Source organism: Mauremys mutica, chromosome 1 (genome assembly GCF_020497125.1).
Source record: "Mauremys mutica isolate MM-2020 ecotype Southern chromosome 1, ASM2049712v1, whole genome shotgun sequence".
Classification (NCBI taxonomy): domain Eukaryota; kingdom Metazoa; phylum Chordata; order Testudines; family Geoemydidae; genus Mauremys; species Mauremys mutica.
Window position 1 is genome coordinate 42,523,649 of NC_059072.1, and position 6,651 is coordinate 42,530,299.

Here is a 6,651-nt window from a genome sequence, read left to right on the forward strand (position 1 = left end):
AAAGAACAGAAAAAAAAAACCTTCCCTCCACCGGGATTTGAAATTATCTTGTCCCTCATTGGTCCTCTGGTCAGGTGTCCACAGGTACTGCTTGTTAACCCTTTACAGGTAAAAGAGACCTTAACCCTTAACTATCTGTTTATGACAACAGGTACAGGGCTGAACCCATGCAGTGAAGCTTGAAAGGTTAGGGCATTATTTTAAGTGACTTGCCAGAAGTCACACAGAAAAATCTGTGGCAGACCCAGGAATTCAATCTAGATCTCCTGCATCCCAGTCCAGTGCCTTAACCATACATGTATTCGTCCTCCCTATGGGCCTTCCCTTAAAGATTTCCTAAAGACCTCATGGGCTTTGGATCCACAATTGGCATCTCCAGCAGTCCTTGCTCTCATGAATTGGGAAATACTCTTGACTATTACAGCTCTAGAAAGTAAACAATATTTTAATAGGAATATGAAAAGGGGCTAGCTATCTCAGACAAATGCTAATTATCAGAGCTGGTCAACTGTTTGAATCTTTCCCATATCAATAGCAAATGAAAGCTGTTATCGCTCAGTAGATTTATACCATTCCTCAAGTTGGGTAGTACCTTACTCAGTGAATAATCCTTTTAAAATCAATGAGATTACCCAGAAAAAGGTGCTTCTCAGCATGAGCAAAGGTTTCAAAATCTACTCCTAAGTGTCCTGCAATCAAGTAAGAGAGTATTACTGTTCTGCATGGGAATTAGTACCATGCAAAGGAAAATTCCCTTGCTGGTAATCCCTCTTCAGTGCAACATGGCCTGATTTGCAGAAGTTCAGTGGTTAAATAGCAAACTTAGTCCCCAGTGGCATTCAGCCGATGTTGTTTTGTGTTTTGAGGGGGAGCTAGAGGGTTGATTTTTGGAGGAGATTGTTGGGGCTTTTGCAGGGGGTGGGTTGTTTTGTGGGGATTTTTTTTAAATAAACACAACTTCACTAAAAATAAATGTAAAAAGGAAAGAAGGTAGACAGGAGCTTTCCACAACACTGCTCAGTGCTTTGGACAGGAAAGTGAACAGAATATAGATAGTGTTTTTCCTGTTCATCTAAAATGAGAAGAAGAAAAAGCTGCACTTTTGTGCATAAATGGTTACCACTCAGTTTTCATTGCAGACGTCCTTTTCCAGTTAACCATGAAAGTTTTGGCCTTCACTGCCGCTACAGGATGTTCTTTGAATTACTAATTTGTGTCCTTTGTGAAATACAGTAATCACTGCAACTGAACATGAGTACATTTAGTGAGATATTTCTTAAACATTATTTTCTTTTATTACTTCCAGGAGAAGGCTATCAGTCCACGGGAGTTGAAGAGAAGCTAGCTTTAAGTGTGTTTTTATCCAATTTGTTCAGCTACGTATGCAGTGGAATTTCGTTTAAATCATTAGTATGCTAAAAGTAAGTGAAGCTTGTGGGTAATGGGATATAAAAGTAGGTCAATATATAAAGAAATTCTCTCCTTGACAGTTTTATGACTTAAAGCAATAGCACATCCTTGACTACTTGTGTTCTGAATTCTAATGCACAATTTACCAGGTTAATATGGGAGATTAATATGTGAGCTTTCAGCATCGAGATGTATCAAGTTCTCCCATTGAATGACTAGGACACATTTTAATTCCAAATATATTATCTTTCTCAAAATATTTAAAGTTAGAGAAGTCACTCAGCTGTCTAATTCCTCCTTTCCTTGCAAGGCAATTACTTGCACTTTTGTCACTTAACAGGAAGATAATATCAATACAATATAATACTGAATGTTCTGAAATGACTGTTTTAATCATCTGCAAAGACTGTCAAAAGCACACCTGTCGGGCGATTGATAATAAGTCAACATACAGATGCTGGAAGAGGAAAACACAGTATTCACAGTTGTCATACCTATTAAGGCCCTGATTCAGGAAGGTACTCAAGCATGTGCTGACTTCAGTGGGACTACAAACATATTTAAAGTAATGCATGTGCTTATGTACCATACTGCACTGGGAACCTGAACTGCTTGAATTACTCACTGAATAATATTAATTGTGAATTCATCTCTCATTATCTCTTTGCAAACTCATCCTGTTTTTAGCCTCTGTGTTTGTTATTTGTAAGCGTTTACTGAACGGTTTGGATTTTCAGCCTATTGAACTGTTCACTTTAAGTATGTATTGTGCCTAGGGTTCCCAACCCTCCCGGATTGGCCAGGAGTCTCCCGGAATCAGAATTAATCTCCTGGTGGCTTCTGAAACCAATCTGGGAGATTTTAATAGGCCACTAAATGTGCAGTTGGCGGCACAGCAGGGCTGGCAGGCTCCCTACTTACTGTGGCTCCACGCAGCTTCCAGAAGCGACTGATATGTCCTTCTGGCTCCTAGGTGCAGGGGTGGCCAGGGGGTCTCTGCACACTGCCACCTCCCCGAGCACTGACTCCACAACTCCCATTGGCCGGGCACCACGGCCAATGGGAGCTGAAGGGATGGTGCCTGCAGGCAGGGCAGCGCACAAAGCCTCCTCCTAGTCACCCCTGAGCCTAGGAACCAGACATTCCAGTAACTTCTGGGATTCACCTGAGGTAAATGCCGCCCAGCCAGAGCACACACCCCTCACCCTCTCCCACACCCCAACCCCCTGCCCCAGCCCTGAGCCCCAACCCACACTCAAACTCCGTCCCAGAGCTGCACCTCCTTCCTTCTGTACCCCAATCCCCTGCCCCAGGCTCAGCCCAAAGCCCCCTCCCTCACTACAAACCCCTTTCCCCACCCCCCAGCCCAGAGCCCACACCCCCTTCCTGCACCCCAACCCTCTGCCCCATCCCGGTGAAAGTGAGTGAAGGTGAGGAAGGGGAATGGAGTGAGTGGGGGCCTCAGAGAAGGGGCAGAGGCAGGGGGTGGCCTCAAGGAAGGGTGGAGAAGGGGTGTTTGGGTTTGTGCGATTAGAGAATTGGCAACCCTAACTGTGCCACCCAAGTCTCCTGGTATTGTGTCTGTGTAACGCCAACAGACCCCATGGTCTTGGTGCCACTAGATGGGACAGAACACCACACCCAGAAGGTGTGTGGGTTACATCTGCTCCCAAGCTGTGACACAAACTTTGTGATGAATGGTAGGCTTCCAATCCAAGATTTTATGGATGAATACTCATTTGTGGAAAAGTATAATGAAACCTTTGGGATTCACAGAAATTTGGATACAACAACCAGTGGTCACTGGAACATTTGGGAATGATGAATAACATGACTCCACAAACAGCAACATAAGAAGGTCACAGACAAAACACTGGGGAAGGACTTGCTGCCTCAGCTTGCTGCATGGGGGGAAGACATGTTTCCTGATGTGTCTAATGAGCTTTACTCTGCCTAGCTAACTCAGCAGTTTCTAGTCTCCTCTAGACAATGGATACTGTGTATGGAAATATTTTTAGTAGCTACTGAATATCTACCTGCTAAGCCCTCACTTAAAAGATTCTCTCCTGAAGCAGAACAAAATTAAGGACTTCGGAAAGAAATTTAATGTTATTTGAGATATTTTCTTACAGTCCATTTGACATCCTTTCCTATAACTTCAGTGACCTCTTATGATCATGTGTTATCTGCATTCCTGTAGCATCTCAGGGTATGTCTTCACAAAACCTAGACACCTGCAGCTGGCCCATGCTCGCCAACTAAGGTTCATGGGTTTGTTTTTCCCCTCCCTCTCAATTCAGAATGTTTACAGTTTTGAACATAAAAAAAAAGTCACTGGACATGCAGCAAAAAAGTGCAGTCAAAGAAATAAAATTAACAAAATGGCAATCTTACAAATTAAGCAGAATGTGTTTCAGTTCTGATATCAATTAGTGTAGAAAATCTTTTTTTTTACTCCATTTAAGTTCTAGCTAATAAAAAGTATAAAGTTCCCGGGTCAAATACTGGGCTCTCATTTACACCAGTGAAAAATCCAGGATAACTCAGAGTAATTCTAGTGAAACAGAGCAGAAATGGGCCTCGTATTTTGAGGAATTTTGTTTTAAATAACATATTTTCAATTCTTGCTATAATTACATTCCTGGAGATATGGAATATGTTGCCTTATGAGAAGTTATGGTGTATAAAATGGAAAAAATAGAGATTAAGCGTATGTTTCTAAGAAGATCACCTTGGATAGATTTAATTGAAACCTGCCATCCAATTCTCAGCAGCAGCAGCATGTCTGTTTCCACACTAAGTGATGGACCCTGCCTCTTTGTTACATCATCATACAAAGATAACATTGTGACCTACATAACATGCATAATTACTTGTGAAACAAGGTATCAAGGTCACCAAATGCAAACACAATTATTTGGATTCTGAGAACATTAATATGACATTTTTACGGATACCGAGACCGAATCGCAGTTAAATTAAATAGGATATTTAAAAATTAGAAGGGATATAAACTCTCATGCTGCAGGGCATAAGCCAAATACTGACTAATTGCAGCTATGGGCAGTTTACCCCATTATGTTCACTACAGGGTTTCCTGCACAGTCCTCTGAAGTACCCAGTAACTGTTAGAGTCAAGATACTGTTATGAGCTGTGTTAAACCTTGTTGGCTGAGCTAAAATCTCATTGAAACTGATGTGTGAATGCACTCTTCACTTAAGATAGTTGTAAGAGAAAGTTCAGGGGCCACACCTAAAACAAGGCCTAATAGATTCTGCCCAGAAACTAGCACCATGTGGGTGGAGAGTTCCACTGGGTATTGTTCTGACCAAGTTGTGGGGAGAGGGGTTGTGTCTATGGAGGTATAAAAAAGACAAGCTGGGGTGCAGACAAGAAACAGAGACTGTGGAGAGCTAGACAGCCAAGCGGCAGCCTGGGAGCATGATGTGACTCTGGGAGAAGCCTAGAGAACGTTTCTGGGTCAGGGGTGGTGGCTGAGAGAAGCCTGAGCCTATAACCTAAAACTGCTGCTTTTGTTTTTGGTTCTTCCTGTGCTCGGAGAAGCCGGACTTTGTATATTCCTTGTGAACAATCCAGCCTGCACCAAAAAAGTGACAGACTTCATCATCAATTTCAACATTTCCAGGGCCCCAAATTCTGATTAGTCACTTGGGCTGAAAAGGGGGCAACAGTACTGATTAAATGAACCGCCAGTCTCAGCTGAACCACTGATGTGATATTTCTGTAGGTCTATATTTATATACAGTGATCACCATTTAAAAAAAAAGTCTGCATTTACCAGTTACTACTCTGGTATGTGAGAAACAGTAGCACTACCCTTTGCATAGTATAATTTAATACTAAATGATCTAGTACTGCTGTAGTGTGGTAATTGCTGGCAAAGGCTGACTTTTTAAAAAACATTGAAATTAATGGTGATTACCACATAATGTAAATATACCAATAGAAGAAATCCCTGGCAAAGAAGAAACAAAGTAAATGAATTTAGAGGAACAGTGCTATAGGAGAGATATTAATGTTATATACACAGTCCATAATGTGACAAGCTATATTTCATCCTAAGTAGGAAAGTGAATACAAAATATGAGCAGCTCATGAACAAAGGAAACAGAGTTCTAACTGGTTATAGTTGTGTGGACATTTTATTTTCCATGTGACAATCTCTGGGGCAGCAGGATACAGCAGATTACCTGCACAATAGGAAAGAAAATTTAAAAAACTAGCACAAATGAGAGAGGAAGTCTTTTTTCTATAGGACAAAGAAACATGCAGAGCATTAGTTCTTGAAGTCCTATTGGATTTGGTTTCTCTCACTAAGGAATGCAGGATCAAGATCAGAAGATATAAGACGCCACCATAAAAATGCATTGAACTGTTATGCAGTGGGATTGGAAAAACAAAAAACCCCTGAGACATGAAGGCCAAAAAAAATGGGCTTTTCTTCTACATTGTCCTTTGACTAAAGCATTATCTGGTGAACAGTCAGTTTGTGAGCTCCAAATGTTTCTTACATGAAGGCTTGTGCATCATGTGCTGAATCAATATTAATTAATTAATAAACAAATTAAAATTTTGCATTTAATTATTCCAATTTAAAAAAAATACAGCATCAACTAATCATCTGTATAGTTAGGAAAATGTATCAATTTTATGGTTGTTCTAGATAAACAAGATGTGTTAGTAACGTGCCTTTGGAAAGTGTAGAAGAGGATCAATGTATACCTTAGTGTAAGGAACTCTTGCATTTGAACTGGCGCACAGTCACTTGCCGCAGGAACATCTTTTGTCTGCAATTTTTCTTTTGAAGATACTCATGGTTGAAGAGAGATGAATTTCTTAATACAGCTCATTATAAAAAATATTCTATTGCATCTATAATGTGCTTGGGTTTTGCATCTGCATAGAAGGATGGAAGCTATAAGTCGCTCTTACCTATTAATCAAAATGGAAATTTACGGAGCATTGTCCTCACTGAAGAGCTCTTGGTAATGAGCAGCTGACCCCAGATGCATATGCACAGATCGCTACTGCTGTCTCTAGTGTGCCACATGCTCTTCAGGGTAAGGGCTCTCATAAAAGCTTTAAAATAAGCAATAATTTTGAAAAAAAATCTTTGTATTTGGCATTTATTTGAGTTCTAAACTTGGAGGGGGAACAGATCAGCCATTTTTTAAATATTTGCTGTGACCTGAAAATTAGGGATCAGTGAACCATTTTGA